General features: G+C 54.2%; 1 protein-coding gene across 1 annotated transcript in view; it reads left to right on the top strand.

The window, feature by feature from the left end:
• CNIH3 (cornichon family AMPA receptor auxiliary protein 3) overlaps positions 1-16,024 on the top strand; it is a 92,557-nt gene that overhangs the window by 52,489 nt on the left and 24,044 nt on the right. The gene's annotated exons all lie outside the window — the stretch shown is intronic.

Below are 16,024 nucleotides of genomic sequence, written 5' to 3'. Positions count from 1 at the left end.
GCCCTCTGGTTGGACTTAGAGGTTCTTTCCTTTCGCGTGATGATGGATGACATTTCCAGCTCAGGTTCCCTCGGAGCCTTTGTTCCTGGCTGGCGCTGCGCTCAGGGAAGTTTTAAACTAGATGGTGGGTTTCCTTTGAGGTTTCAGCCTCCCACTCAGCTTTGTATGGACAGTGTCACTGGGAGTGTTTTACGACTGGGACGGGAAGTGTTGTCGAAGGGGGAGCCAAGCATTGGGAGAGTTGTTGTGAATGGATGGGTGGTCAGTCACAGTGGCCCTAAGTGTGTCTGGGAAGCCTGCATGTACATGCACAGTCACGTGTGCACGCACGGTCATGTGTGCACGCACGGTCACGTGTGCACGCATGGTCACGTGTGCACATGCAACTCACACTTGGTTTTTAGCACGCCTCTGTGACATAACCAGGGAGCCCCTGCGGGAGAGCAACTGCCGCTCCGCAGTCAGGCCCGTGCCTGCTTTCTGCCGCAAAGTGCAGGGAACAGCTGCTGGCAGGTCGAGGAAGCAGAGCCCATTGCCTGGAACCAAAGGACATCCCCAGTCTCTGTCCAAAGCACATGGGACATGGGGAAGCCACCTGTCAACCCAGAGGCTTAGGTGAATAGGAGAGAAACAACTACTCTGCCAACATTAATGGAGGACAATAACCATGCTCTGTTGAATTTTTTTCTCTACTTCCATAATGGCGCCTTTCATGGGAGGAACGAGCTTAATGAAGCAGTTACTTATTTTCCCAGCTACTTACTTGTCCATTCATGTTTTCCTGGACCCTTGGTGCGGTAGAGTTCCCCAGCTGGTGGGTTGCAGCAGGGAGAGGTGGTCAGATAACGAAAATACATGTGAAAAATATTAGCAATCCAGAGTAGAGGATGATGTAAGAAAACACATGACATTTGGTTTTAAGGGCAATTCATGAATTTGTCAGTTATTTTCCCCCGTCATATCTTGGACACCAGTAACCCCTTTAGCTTCCAGTCTGACTCCTAAGTGTCTGTCACGATTCCTCCCCTCCTTCTGTCCTGAATATGCCTCCCGGATTCTCCTGCAGGGTATAATCCATACCCATCTCATGAGTCTGGCTCACCCTTCAGCACTGACTCTGGCTGAACAGTGGCAAGTGGCTGCCTGGGCCAGGCTCCTCCTTATAGCCCAAGGTCAAAGCCGAGGCCATGAAAGAACAGAGGCTGGGCAGGAATTAGCGTTACCATTTGCAAATTTACATACAGTTTGCATAAGTTTCTGTCAACAGTAGATGGAGGCATTTTGTTCCAGGAAACACACTCCAAGTACCTTTTTTCGTTTCTTGTCCTTTTCATGTGGTCCTTCCCTGCCATGCCATGGCCTCTGCTACTCTGGTGAATGCAGATGCTGTTCCTTGTTAGCGGGAAACATCAGGGAGGAGGGCCCATGGTAGACACATGAGGACAGGAAACACTGACTTCAAGTTCTTAGGTATCACAGCTGTGCCCGATTGCGTGTCCTGTGCTGCTTGAGAACCGAGCCCGAAACATGTACATTTACTATATTTTACTACATTTACTACTTACATCAGATTTGTATTTTTAAAATCACATGTAACTCTTTATTGCATTTGCCATTGACCCGGCAGGTCCCTAACTGACAGCTTCTCCTACCCTGTCCGCTCCTGCTGCCCTCCTTGGGGTCTATGTGGTAACCTGACCCGCGTCTGCTCCCTGCCAGCTCTGAGCCCTTCCATGGGAGAGGCGGTGGGGTACGAAGGCTTCTGCTGTGACCGGAGGCTGCCCCTGCCCCTGATTATCCATCCAGCCCTCGGTGCAACTCTAACTCGGGGGCGGTGAGAACAGAGCCCTCCCTGTGCACCTGCTCTGAGATTCAGCCAGAGGATACAGGTGTGTGCGCCTCTGAGCTGCCCCACGTCTCGTGTCACCTGACTCTCGGTGGCTGCCGGGAGTGCCCTGTGACACCCCTGGGTGCATGCCCAGTGCCGAGGCAGGTGAGGTGGCCCACGGCCGGTGGCCTCCCCAGCTGGAGCCCTTGCCGGGGACGTGGGGAGGGCCAGCAGGTCTGGTTAGCCTCGCCACCTTCTGGGAAATATACCTTCCAAGAAATTTCTTGGAACTTGTCCCCCAAACACCCAGAATGTGATGTATCTCCGCGTCTGATGTTGCTAAACCACCTCCTCAGCTTTCTGGGGAGGAAGGAAGGGATTTTCAAAGTGGATCCGTTTTTAGCTCTCTAATTATCAGAAAATGTGTTCTCCGGGTAATTGTCTGAACTGTAGGATTCTCGCGTCAATGTACGCGTGGGATTCATTTTCCGTGGCAAGAGCCACTTCACATGCTGCTCTCCCGCTGGAGCGGGACGCGGGCTCCATGGGTCGTGGTGGAGGACAGCTTGGGAGCCGGACTCATCACAGGCTCCTGGGGGGAGGAGGCTGACCTGCCAGGGGAGGGGGGCAGCTGTGTCTCCAGCTTCAGGAAAGGGTTGGAGGGAAGGAGCTGATATGGAGACCGAGGTTGGCAGGAGTGTGAGAAGCAGCGGGCTTCATGAGCGGGGCTCATCAGAGCCTGGACTTGGTTGTCCCCGGGGGCCCATGAAATGTCACCTTCCTCGGGCCAAGTCAGACAACAGTCTGTGACAGTTTTGTGTTGGCTGAGCCTGCCCGAGGGGGAAGGGACTCAGCGGCAGAATTTGGGATGTCCCTTCTGGCTTTGACACTTAGGTGTATCTCCAATTTGCCCCCCAAACTCCACAAGCGCATCTCCAACCACGCTGTGGGTTTCTGATATTTGTGGTTCTAAAAACCCCTGGGGGGTGGATAATTCTCCCCCCCTCCATTGAGCAGTTGCCCTGGGACATGGAGGAGGAGGAGGAGTGGATGGGGCTGGGGGGCTGGGGCGTCAAGTTCCCTGGGGTATAATCAGGCTGGTGGGAGGGGGCGGGTGTGCCAGGTTTTAATCTGGAAAGAACAGGGTGGTTTTAAGGCCACGCGTGTTACCACTAGTGACCACCTGTGCCCCTCCCCCTTCATACTTACCTGAAACACACCTGTGGGGCCGGAGACAGTGGCATGGGGTGAGGTACACCTCAACGCTGTGAATCCCAGGTCCCCTGGGACCACGATGAGGTCCCGCCAGCGGGGTTGGAGGAAGTGGGGAGCGGCTAGGACCTGTTTTCAGCACAGAGCCCATTTGGCGAGTAGGAAGATCACACTGTTGCTCCCAATTCTTCCCCCTCCCCTGTGTCAGTGGGGTCATGTGTGTCTGCACGGGTCCCGTCCCTGAAGCTAGCCCTGCCTGTACCCATGACCTTCCCATGTGATTGCGCAGGTCCCCTCCCCCACACTCATGTTGGGCTGGCCATGTGTGCTGCTGTCTTCAGAGTCCTGGGTGTCCCTGCTGTCTTGAACTTCTGACACCACCAAGGCCAACCCACTGGTGCAAGGAGCCTGGGAGGCAGACCCCAGCGTACCTGGAGCTCAGAGCCACAACCACTGGATCCGGTGACCCCCAGTCGACCTTTAGATGCACGAGCAAGTATGACTGATTATCACTGAATTTAGGAATGATTTGTTATGCAGCATTATTAAGGCAATGGCTCACTGACGCTGTAAGCATGTGCTACTTACATAAGGGGGAGATTCTTTTTAAAAAAAGTGATTGTGTCCTGTGCCTGTAGACATCAGCTGTTTGCTGACTCTACACATTTATAAATGGAAGGCTTCAAACTCTGCCCTCATTTCTTTGACCTCAGAGGAGGCTACTTAATGCATTAATGGACTGGAACCGAGAGAAAGACCCACGTCGCTTGGGATCACAATGTTTGTCATGCATTAGCTACTTGGAAGAAGAGCGAAGATGGTCCTTTTTCTGTAATCCCTGCCATAAGGGACTGACTTGATTTCCAGCCTTTTTGGTGGCTGGTGCAGTTCTTCCTGCGGGGTTCTGGAGGGAGTGGTGTATTTTATTTGAGAGACGTAATGCAGTGAAAAGGGGCACGCAAACTCAGTGACCGTAGACATGCCATCCTTGACTCAGAAATCTTCCAGATCTGAATTCTCTGTTGGCTGGAGGGTTTCTAAAGCGTGACGGGTCTGAGAGCTGCTTACATTTCCTGAGTGACCACTATTTGCTTTTAAAAGAATGCACTGGAGCCCCACTTGATAGACGAGAAACTGGGGCGTGGAGACGTTTACTTCCGGGGTCTCAAGCTTCCCAGGTCGGTGGAGCTGGAATCTGAAGACAGGTCTGATCAGAATCCAGATTTTTAATCCCCAAATTGGGGAAATTGTTGGTTTTCTGAAACATGCACCTTGTGGAACTGAGCTCCGGTAACATCGCTCGGCTGTTTCAAGGGAAGATACAAGACCCTGAAGCCACAGAGGGCCGAGGGGGCTCTGTCCTGGGCTGGCTTGTCGGGATGGGGCCCAGTGGAGTCCTTCAAGACTCTTTTCTATTTCCATTTAACTTCTTGTTAGGTTAGTTCACCCCTGAAGGGATTGTTTGAAGAGAAGTAAAAATATCCTGGAACAACACTTGCAACCAGTTCAGAAACTGTGTCTCATGTATAATGTATTTCCAGTCACTTTCTGTGGCAAAGTCCTTATTAGTCAGAGGGGAAGATGGAACATTTTACGTGCTGTGTGAACAGGGGTGCTGTCACGGAGGTGCTGAGCCCAAAGTCGGGTGGCGAGGGGAGCAGGAGCCCTGCCCTCGCTTCCCTCTGCTCCCAAGGCCACGGCAGGACCCACAGAGGACCCTGCAGCAGCTCTGACTCCTCTGGCCCAAGGCTGGTTGGCCCTGTCTTTTGGAGTTCTTCATTATGATGATAATAGAGGATTAAGCCAGTTTCCATTTCTGGTGGGTCCATGGATCACCCGGTTGGCTCCCCTCATGTTGGTCGGGCTTAAGGGGAAAAGGGGTTGTTCTGCTCCTTCCTGGTCCTCCAGCATGTGCCCAAGCCCTTCTTGTGGTGTCACAGAGAAGCTGGGGGAGGCTTGGAAACACTTCAAGATTCGATTTGCATCAGATCTACCCGTGTCCTGTTGGCTGAAGCGAGTCACATGACCAAGGCCAGGTTGTTGGTCTGAAAGTGCCTCAGGAGCCTCCCAGGTGTGAGCAGAGGGCGGTGAGGGCCTCAGGAGAAAGGCAGGCCTCTCCGGTTGGCAGGTGGCCAGTTTCACAAGTGAGGGGATGGACACGTGGGGCTTGTCTTGGGAAGCCACAAGAAGAGTAGATCTCTGCATCCACCCACCAAGTTTTAGAAGTTTGTAAAGGGCCTTAATGGGGCTTAGTCCCATGGACAGTTCACATAGTCCCAGCACCACATCTGTCTGAAGGCTATCCTGGGGGTGGGGGAGCTCCTGGGAGCAGGGAAGAGAGCAGGACCCACATTCCGAAGACAGGGGAAGGGTTAGTGAGACCTAATCACCAGGGTCCACCTCACAGGTCAACCGTTGATCATGTGACCTTCCCTAACGCAGGGCAGGAGTAGGAGGGACTACGGACTTACAGGCAACGGTGTGGATATAGTGAGTCTATTCATTGGCACCATAATGGCACTATAATTCAATCTACCACATATCTGTATGAAGGGGATTAAGATTCAGGGGTCTGGACAAGGAGACATCACCTGACTCCCGTTAGAAGAGCTTGCATCAAAAAGACACAGGATAACAAGTGTCGGCGAGGATATATGGGAAAGGGATCCCTCATGCCCATCGTGGGAATGTAAACTGGTGCAGTCACTCTGGAAAACAGTATGGTGGAACCTCAAAAGTTAAAAATAGAAATGCCCTATAGTCCAGCAATTCTAATTCAGGTTATCTATCCAAAGGAAGTGAAAACACTAAGTCAGGGAGACATGTGCACCCCTGTGTTCGTCGTGGCATTATTTACAGTAGCCAAGTTGCAGAGACAACCCAAGCGTCCATCAATGGATGGATGGATAAAGAAGTTGTGGTGTGTAGACACCAATGTCTCGTTCATTCTCAGGACTCCGGATTTTAGCACAATGTGGGACCTGAGGCTGATGTTTGGTATATGACCAGGAGATGAAATTCTAAACCTGGAATTGACCTTCGAGTTCATTTGGCCAGACCCCTCATTTTCAGATGGGGAAACTGAGACCCGAGGGCTTAGTGGTGAGATGTCATTAGTGCTATATGTCTGGGCCGCTTAACTGTCATGGCCACGGCCCTTCTCTGAGAGTCTGAGGCCACCAAGGCTGGAGAGAAGGGGACCCAGCTGTGAGCTCTCTGGGGCAGGGACCACATCACTAATGCCTCTGTGGGGCCGAGCTCAGGGCACCGGGATGGGTAAATCCCTACCTTGTGGCAGTGGCTGTTCCGCTGTGAATAGAATTTCCTCCGCATGAGTTCTGTCTTTCCCCCCAGGCTATAATCCCTCACCCACTTGACATCTGTTAGGCCTGGGAATGAGGCTGCCATGTTTATAGTCTGCAATTCCTGTCAAAAGTTGTGGAAAAGATTCTTGGTTATTTCAAAACTAGCCTTTCCCTTTCTCTGGTGCAAAGTGAGTGGTCTGTTCATGTAGATGCAGGAGACACGGGCAGTCTGACCGTCTGCAGGGGACTCGCATCTCTGCCTGTTCTTCTTGTCATGACAACTGTACAGAGGTCTTAGCTCACTTCCCCCAAAGAGGTGACCTCATCTGTGCCATGGGTCTTAAAGGACTTCTCCATGGTTCTGTTTGCAAGCAGCCCTGGAAGCCAGCCATATGCAGAAATCGGCAGTAGATCCATGACATGGACTTGGATCCTGCATGTTTCTAGGCTAGGGCTGTGAACATGTTCCTGAGCTAGTGAGTGAACCTAGTTAGCCGCCCAGCACCCTCCCAACACTGCAGCACGGCTTTGCTGTTCTCCAGGGTGCATGCTACACCCAGGACTTCCACTTACTGCCCACGGAGGACACTTACCACTGGCAGGAAAGTTTTGCGATCTGTCTTGTGCAAAATCGTGTGCGAGCATTGTGTCAGGAAGCGGTAAACAATGCACTGCTTTATTGTGTCTATTATTAGTGGGAATGGTGGTTCCTGACCACCTTATGCGTCAAAATCCCCCATAAAGATTTTTTTTTTAAGATTTTAAAAATTTATTTGAAAGAGAGAGAGAGCATAAGCAGGGCGAGTGTCAGAGGAGAAGTGGATTCCCGCTGAGTAGGGAGCTCGACGTGGAGCTTGATACCAGGACCCTGGGATCATGACCTGAGCTGAAGGCAGACACTTAACCGACTGAGCCCCCCAGGTGCACCCCTTGTCCCCGGTGGAGGTCTTCTAAGGTGCTCTGCTAGAAACCACTTCCAGAAGTTATGCCATAGGAGGTCTTGGGAGGGTTTTTTTTTTTTCTTTTCTTTTCTGCTACAGAAAGCTTTACTGTTTCCATGTGGTCTAGGGCTTGGGTGAGGGCCCCGGGGGTGGGTTAAAAAACTGCCTCATGGCTACAGGGAGAGGCTCAGGCACAAGCTCAACATGGGGGTCCACTGGGGGGCCCCAAGGGCTATGGGACTCCAGAGGCACCTCATTGTGCCTGAGGGTAAGCCTTTCAAAGAGATGCTTGCCCAGTCTAGCCTGGGGGCTGCCCGGCTTCTGGATGAGCTCATCTGCTCATCTGGGAAGTCACAGAGATGGGGGTCCGTGTAAGCAGAACCCAGGCACGTTGACCCCACAAGGGTCCCATGCAGGCTCTTCTCTAGAACCCAGGCGGCTTCCGCAGTGTCCAGGGTCTGACCCCATGGCTACACTGGTTCTTCTTTCAGGGACGCTCAGTGTCCACTTCTCCTCACTCTTCTCCTCAGCCAGTTCGCGGGAGAAGTGGCCCACACCCTCCAGCGCCACGTCCTTCTGGTGCAAATAGAAGCCTGGAGAGAGGTGGGTGTGGGAGTGAGAGGCCCACGGGTGGACCAGGAGGTCGACAGTGGCGTCCGTGTCCATGGGATGACTCTGACGCATCTGGGAGCTCATGGCTGATGGGTCGCAAGAAACTCAAAATAAGGCGTTAGCTGGTTGCAGAGGCACAGGGTTGAAGCAGGAGACAGATCTGCGGGACCGTTGGACGTGCTGCCTGGGAGTATTCTGCTCTGTTATTGGATAATGCCGCATATGGGCGTCTGTGGGCAGCCACGCTGGAGGGACTTAGTGAGATGTTTCTGGTGATTTGAGTGGTTGGCAGATGTCCTGGGGATTCTCAAGCAGTTCCCAGGGTCTGGAGAACTGTGTCTGCTGCAGAAGAGGGGAAGGAGAGATGAGCTTCAAGCCAGGGAGGGTGGCCATCGGCAGGCAGCCCTGGGCCTGAGGAGCAGTCCCGGCTCACTGTGTCCTTGGCCCTGCGTGGAGGGGATGTCTTCGAGGCCCCACGTGAGGAAGACTGGTTCCACTCCACTGAGGAAGGCCAGCGACCCTTGTGGAGGTGGAGGGAGAACCCGGAAACCGGCAGTGACCTTGAGGTGCCTCAATGAGAGTGTTCCCCAAACTTGGCAGGGCTTCACATCACCATGGGGAGGTTGTTGAAAGTATGGATTCCTGAATGCCCACAGACATGTGGTCAGACATTATTCTAGATGTATCTGTGAGGGTGTTTGCAGATGAGATTAATATTTAGATTGGTGAACTTTGAATAAAATAGATCGGTCTCCTCAATGAGCGTGAGCCTCGTGTAATCAGTTGAAGGCCTCAAAGAAAAAAAACTGACCTCTCCAAGCAAGAGGGAATTCCGCAGACTTCAACTGCAACATGGGGCCTCCCTGGATCTCTGGCCTGTGGGCCCACCCTGCAGAACTGGGACTTCCCCAGCCATTACACAAACAAGTCCCTGCAAATCTCTCTGTTTATGTACATGTAGATGTATGCATCCAACAAAGCCATGTTGTGCAGAGGGTGTGGGCAGCTGACTAGGCTAATACACACACAGGCACTATGCTCACAAGTGACACACATGCACAGTCAAAGTCATATAAACCTGCACACACCACGCACACTCACAGTCACATACGTATACCCCATCCCGGGAAGTGCAGGCTCAGCGGGTTTGTGCAGGGACCCTGGGACGGCCACGAGTGGCATCTCCTGTGAAGTAGGTAGTGTGATGGTCACCAGCAGGTGGTAAGGTCACCCAGGTCCTGGGTCTGGCTCCAGAGCCCACGCCCACGCCCTTTCTCCCTTGCTGCTCCTGTCTGTGGGAGCTGGTAACTTTCTATGCCTTCCCTAGTTTCTTACCGCACACAAGGGACCCATCTCTGCAGGCCACCGACCAAGAGTGACAAGCACCTGGTTTCCCTTCTGGTCTCCACAGTTGTGTGGACCAGAAAAGGAAGCCGAAGCCCTCCCTGTGGCTGTTGGCAAGGCCTGTCTCACAGTCAGGCTCTAGGTGGAGTTATGGAGCCCGTGGTTTTGCCGTGAGAAGTCGCCCATTCACTGGATGCTTTTCGTAACCCCACTCTCCTCTCCTGAGTGTAAAAAGGAATTCCCAGTGCTGCGGTTGTGGGAGGCAGGAGTGCGTAATGAGTGTGGGAGCCACTGGCAGTGAAGGACACAGGGCGCTCACTGCCGGGGACGCTCACCCCGTCCAGAACGGGGTGTGGTAGGAGGAGACTCTGTCCCAAGGGTTCGTCTGGGGACCCAAACTCCCACTGCCTGTCCATGCAGTCTGCAGGGGTGTCACACCACGGTGTCCCTTCAAGCCCTGGGGGCAGGGAGGAGAGGGGAAAGGGCCAGATCTTCCACTTAACTCATTGGCCAGATCTTAGGCAAGTAGACACAGCTGGTCTTATTTTGGGGGGGATCAGCCAAAGAGCAGGGATTTTGTTCCAGGGAAAAGGAGAGATCTCGACTTGAATCAGTCAAGCAGACCACCAGTGCAGAGCTCATGGCCGCGGTTATGCACTGCATGAGGTGGGGGGAGGGGCCCTGCCAGGCAGAGGTGGGGGTGGGGTGGGGAGAGACGGGGTCCTGGAGGTTGGGCTGCTGGTGCTAACCTGGAGAAGCCTGTGCATCGTGGGGCTGGAGAGGGGGGCCAAGGCCTCCTGGACGTTGGCTTGGCAGGTTCCAGCGGGCACTAAGCTGACTGGATTCATTCATTTGACTGGAAATCATTTAGCAGCTGCTGTACCCATGGCCTGGTGTCATGTGCTGAGGGGGATGGATGTGTGTGTGTGTGTGTGTGTGTGTGTGTGAGAGAGAGAGAGAGAGAGAGAGAGACTGAGAGAGAGAGAACTGTGGAGATACGCTCAGTCCAGCTAAAAGGGGTCTTGCTTTTTTCCTGACTTCCTGCCTCAGAGTTTCCCGAAGCCCCAACCACGTGGGACCTTACGTTATAGTTGTGTGTACACACGTCTTACATAATTGTATTTTTGAAGGATGGGATCATGCCCTCCTAATTTGTGTCCCTACCACATTGTCAAGCGCGGTGTCTGCTTTACGTTAATTAGCTAAATGGACCAGGGCACTGGAGCCTGGCGGCCACATAATGGCTTATAGCGGAATTCTGTCTGCTGAGCATGGAATTAAGGCGGGGACGGGACCAGAGAGGCCGGTGGCAGGTGTGACGCGCTTTGTTTGTGGAGCGTCCCTCGATGCCCGGTGCGTGAGCACGGTAGCAGATGGGGTCTGAGCGCCAGTTCTCAACCTGCCTGCCCATCGGCACCCCCTGGGTCCCCACCCCCAGAGAGTCCGTCCCGTGGGTGTGGGACATGGCCTGAGCATCGGGATTTGGGGAGCCCCTGGGGCGAGGCTGCTGATCTCGGAGTTGGAAGATAAGCCCAGCTCTGGCGAAGCGGGCGGGGGGCACGCCCCTCAGGGTGTGAGTGAGAGCGCCGCGGTTCCCTAAATGTGGCAGAGTAAGGGCAGGAATGTGCCGAGGGCGGCGGGGGCGGGGGCCACGGGACCTGAGGAGGGCTCGCCTGCTGCCTGCTTCCGAGGAGAGGGTCACCCTGCGGGGAGGGCTCCACACAGAGTCTGCACACAGCCTGTTTTTCTCAGTGCAGCTTTACTTCCAGAAGCCCCCTTTCCCACAATGTGATGAGGAGTAAAACCTCCTGTTTTCAACAACCGTCCCCCACAGCCTGCCCCGCAACACCCAAAGGCTTTTACCCTCCCAGACAGCCTTTCTTGCCCTTTGCCCAGTTGCTGAAAAAGCAAGAAGCATTTCTGGGTCATGTTTCTAGGTCCCGGAATGTGCCAATATTCCCCAAATCTCATAGTCCCTTGTTCCCTGTGGCACGCCTGGGCTCTGCCCGTCTGTACAGTGAGATCCCAGCCCTGACCTGCATTGACACAGAGACCCCCAGGACTCAGATGAGCCTTGCTGGGGGCTCCCAGCAGGTGCGGAACCGAGTCCCATGCTCCCGACGTGTCTGCCCCCGCCCCCCGGGTTACCCGCGCTGCCGTGCTGGCTGCATTCACCACTTATGTGGGATTTGTGATTCTTTAAGCAATTCGGGGCCTTGGCCCTCCTCCAGCACGGAGTTTCACTGGCTCTGATCCCTAAGCCGTGTCCACAGACAATTACAAAACACGTGGAGCTTTGTTTCATACAGATAAGCCGGCGGTAGACAGGGAAATGCACTGGCTGCCTGGACGGGCTCTACAAACACAGAATGCCATCATCACAGGGGGACACAAGAACCATCCCGCTCCCTTTCTGTGTCTGCCAAATGGTGCAAGCGATGATGGGATCGTGGACGACAATGGTCACCGATCAGAGAGCAGGGAGGTGGGCGGGGAGCCCACAGCAAGAACAGCTCTGCTACTGTGGTCTTTGCTCGGGGACCTCACCATGGCAAGTGTGCTCCAGGCATCCACATCAAGTGGTGTCAGGACCGCTGGTGTCCTGGTGGGAAGCAAAGAAAGGAGCCGCTTAGCCGGGCTCCTGCCCTCAGATTATGCCAACAGGACGGGCCGCTGACAGTTCGAGGGCCGTTGTCTCCCTCCCTGGGTGAGCTGGACGTTCACCCGGCCACCATGCTATCAGATGCTTTCTCCATGCTGGGGACACCAACTACACCGATGTCTGGTTGTTTCCTGTTAATTCATAAAGCATCTCGTGAGCCAAGCGTCAGGACTTGAAGAGGAAGGCAGTGAGGGCAGGAAGGGGAAAGTCAGAGGCACATGCTGGTTGTCCCCAGTAGGCAGCACGGTGGGCGCAGTGGTCTGGGCGCCTGGCTCCCCTCTCGGCGCTCTCCCTGCGAGCAGCAGGCCACCAGGACCGCTTGGTAGTTCCTCCGTGGCCCCCACCCATGGTGGTGGGTGTGGAGTCACCCGACTTGACTCCCAGGCTCCCATCCTTCCGGAAGTCCTCATGTTTCCATGTCCATGCTTCACAGGACAGTCCCCTGTCTTTGTGGCCCTCAGAGGCGCCAGGACGCCATCCCAGGGCACCCAACATTTGTCCCTGTGCCCATGGGTCCCGCGCGCCTGCCCCTCTCAGCGGGTCCCTGGCCTCCAAGTCAAGTGCAGGCTGAGAGCTTCAGACCAAAGGCATCTTCGCAATTTCGAGAGACTCTTGGGGACAGGATGGCTGACGAGAGTCATCAGAAGGTGCGGTGCCCTCTACCTGTGTTAGTCGTGAGGCCTGGCACATCTGGGCAGTTTAGACGCCAGAAATTAATTTCTTCCCAGTCGTGGGGGCTGGGAGTCCAAGATCAAGTGTAGGCGGGCCGGTTCCTTCAGAGGCTGACCCTCGGCTTGCCGACAGCCACCTCCCTGTGTCCTCACATGGTCGTCCCTCTATGTGTCTGTGTGTCCTCATGTGTCCCCTGACAAAGACGCAGGTCATATTGGATCAGAACCCAGCCTAATGACCTCATTTACCTTAATGACCACCTTAAATACCCTCTCTCCCAATGCAGTCACGTTCTGAGGTACTGGGGGCTAGGACTTCAATGTGCAGATTTTGGGGGAAGGGTCCATGCATCAGAGAAGGGTTTTTATGAAGATGACATCCCTGTGGTGAGGAGAGAGCGTTGGCCTTTCCTTGAATTTCTCCTCAGTGAGTAACAGGTGTAATCCAGTGAAAGCAAGAACAAGACATTGCTTGTTTCCATGGGATTTATTGCATGTTCATTAGAATGAAAAGCAAAGTTGAGCTGAGCAAAGCCTGTGAAGATGGCCCCCCTCATTCTCAAGGGGAGAAGGGCCAAATGAAAGGGACGGTGAGCTCCTTGCCTGGGAGCAGTGCCCAGAGCCAGCCACCCAAGCCCAGACAGTGAGTCAGATGCCCACGGGACGAGTCCCAGGTTCCCTGTCGTTCTAATCAGCTCAGTGCCTGTCTCCCCAGTGGGCCCGGGGCAGTGCCAAACCCAGGTTCGTGATGTGTGCTCTCACACGAAGGGCTGCTTGTTGATGTAATTATGATAACTATTTTTGTTTATAGGACATGCTTTCCAAGGGGATCGCTGGCACTTCTCTGTCCAGAAATTGTCACTTGGTAGCTGGACAGTGCGACCCATCCTGGGGCTGGCAGAAATCATAAGGAGCATGGCCCACCCCATGGCACTGTGCAGGCCGCTTGGGAAGGTCATGACACGCACGGCTCTGGGCAGCACAGGACGAGGAGAGGGGCCTGGGTCCTGTCTCTCTGCTGGGGGGGTCGTGCCTCCCTAGACATGGAAGCCTGTTCCCTAGAGGCTGAAGGAATGTTTTCTCCATGACGATGATGTTTATTAAGTTATCGTGGGTGGTAGAAAATCTGCCAGCTGCTGTGAGAAGTGCTTGACGCTGTGTCCCCGGGTCCCCCCTCACCGACGGGATCATGAGGACACATGGCTGGGACCCTAAGCCCAGACTCCACTCTGGGCAGGCTTAGCCCAGAGCTCACTCTTGGGTTTTCCTTTGAATTGTGGTTCCTTTTAATTGTGAAAGTAGTCTGTCCTTATTTTTTTTTAAAGATTTTATTTATTTATTTGACAGAGAGAGATCACAAGTAGGCAGAGAGGCAGGCAGAGACAGAGAGAGGAGGAAGCAGGCTCCCTGCTGAGCAGAGAGCCCGATGCGGGACTCGATCCCAGGACCCTGAGATCATGACCTGAGCCGAAGGCAGAGGCTTAACCCACTGAGCCATCCAGGTGCCCCTGTCCTCATTTTTACTAGAAATGGGGCTGATGCTAAGTTAATACAAAGGAAATACTAACAAACCCCAATCTTCTCCCTCCCTAAAACTCTAACTTAACTGATGGCACCAGCTGAAGCCTCCATCCCTGTGCTCACATTTCCTTGCACGTTTGAACACGACAGGTGCACGTGTGTGTCCACACACACACACGGTCTCTCTCTGAGCTGACTTATTTCTTTTTCCCAATAATGGAAAAACTGGTCTCTTGCACTTGTCCCCCTGCCCACATATGGTGACATTAGGGACTCTCCTGTAGGTCACTACTACAGAGCTAACTCTCTTCAAAATCAAAATGGATTTGCCTAAGAACCTGTCCTCATATGCCATCCCACAGACCGTCTGTCCAGTCCACGGATTCATGGACATTCTGTTTTTAGCCTTGTTTATTTGGGCCCTGCCAGTAAACACCCCACAGTGAACACCTTTGTGACTTTACATCCCAGGAGTAAAATTGTCAGGCTGAAGAGTATATGAATCTGTACTTAAAAAAAATTGCCGGATTACTTTCCCAAAAGGTGGAAGCCATGTGCCGCACCTCCAGCTGTGTGCGGGGGTGACTGTTGCCCTGTGTCGAGGTCTCTGCGGCCAGATGCTCCCGGGGAGCCCACAGGCTGACTTTCTGTCTGCAGGTCTTCTGGGTGATCAGACTTTCCCAGTCCCATCAGCACATTCGAATCTCCCGGGGAGCTTCTAAAATCTGGGTACGGAGACCAGCCTGCACAAAGTTTCACTTAACTGGTCCAGGGAACATGGGTAGTGGTGTTTTCAAAAGCCCCCTCCCCCGCCATGATTCTGATGGGTGCCAAGGCGGAGTGCTTCTGGGAGACCCTGCAGACACTAGATCCCACGCTCCCTTCCCCCCCTCCCTTCCCTCACCTCAGCTCCTCTCATGCACAGGCTGTGGGGACTCTGCTGGAAGCTCCAGGAAGTTTCCTTTGGCCAGCCGCAGCTTACTCCCTGTCCTGGTCCTGCAGAAGCACACTGCTGGTCGGAGCTGCCTCTAGGCTTTGCACAAAGTCCCCTGCTGGCTTCCAGCGTCTTCAGGACACTGCAGGACTTGCACTGACCTCCAGAGAACCTCTCCCAGGCCGGTTCAGAGCTCTTTCCGGGGGAGAAGAGGGTGTGCGCACACCCCTATTTCACAACCAGAAACATGTGGGAGTTCCAGGGGTGTCCTCCTCCTGCACAGGGGATGTCACTCACGTCCTGCAGCACACAGACCGTCTGTTCTCCTGCCCGGCACCCACCCCACGTCCCTGCGGCATGCGCTGATGTCATGCACGTGGCTGCGGTGGGAGGCACAGCCCACACTCCAGGGAAGGCACACCCCCGGCAGGTGTACCCGCCACATACAGGGGCCAGTGCACTAGACCCTGGTCTCTTCCAGGGCACGATGGGTACCCTGCTGTTGATGGCCATCCATCGTGCGCCCCAAGTTAGAGCATTTGGAACCCATCAGGGGCTGATGTAGGAAGCCAGCAGACCCGCAGGGACTCAGATATTTTGAGTGCGGCAGGTGTGCACGCATGTGCACCTGTGCGTGTGTGTGCGCATGCTCACGTGTGTTGGGGCGGAGGAGATATGAAGGTCCTTGCCTCATTCCACCTCAACAGTGCGGTGTGCTGCATGTAGACCCCGCTGTGGCTGGCGGGAGAGCTGACGGGGTCCTGCGGAACCATGGGGGAGTTCACATGTGTAAAAATATTAGGGATGTTTATGCTTCATGAGAAAAAGATGAGCTTCTATCTTTCAAGATACAAATGGCGTCAGAACCTCGATTCTTAGCTCAAGAGCTGGTTTAGGGATCCCCGAACGAGGCTGCCAGCCTTGGGAAGACCCCCGAGGAACCAGGGAATCGGGAGCCGGGCGTCGTCCTCGCCTGGCCCACATAATTATCAGC

The sequence above is a fragment of the Lutra lutra genome, chromosome 15 (assembly GCF_902655055.1).
Source record: "Lutra lutra chromosome 15, mLutLut1.2, whole genome shotgun sequence".
NCBI lineage: Eukaryota > Metazoa > Chordata > Mammalia > Carnivora > Mustelidae > Lutra > Lutra lutra.
This window is presented reverse-complemented; position numbering and strand designations above follow the sequence as displayed.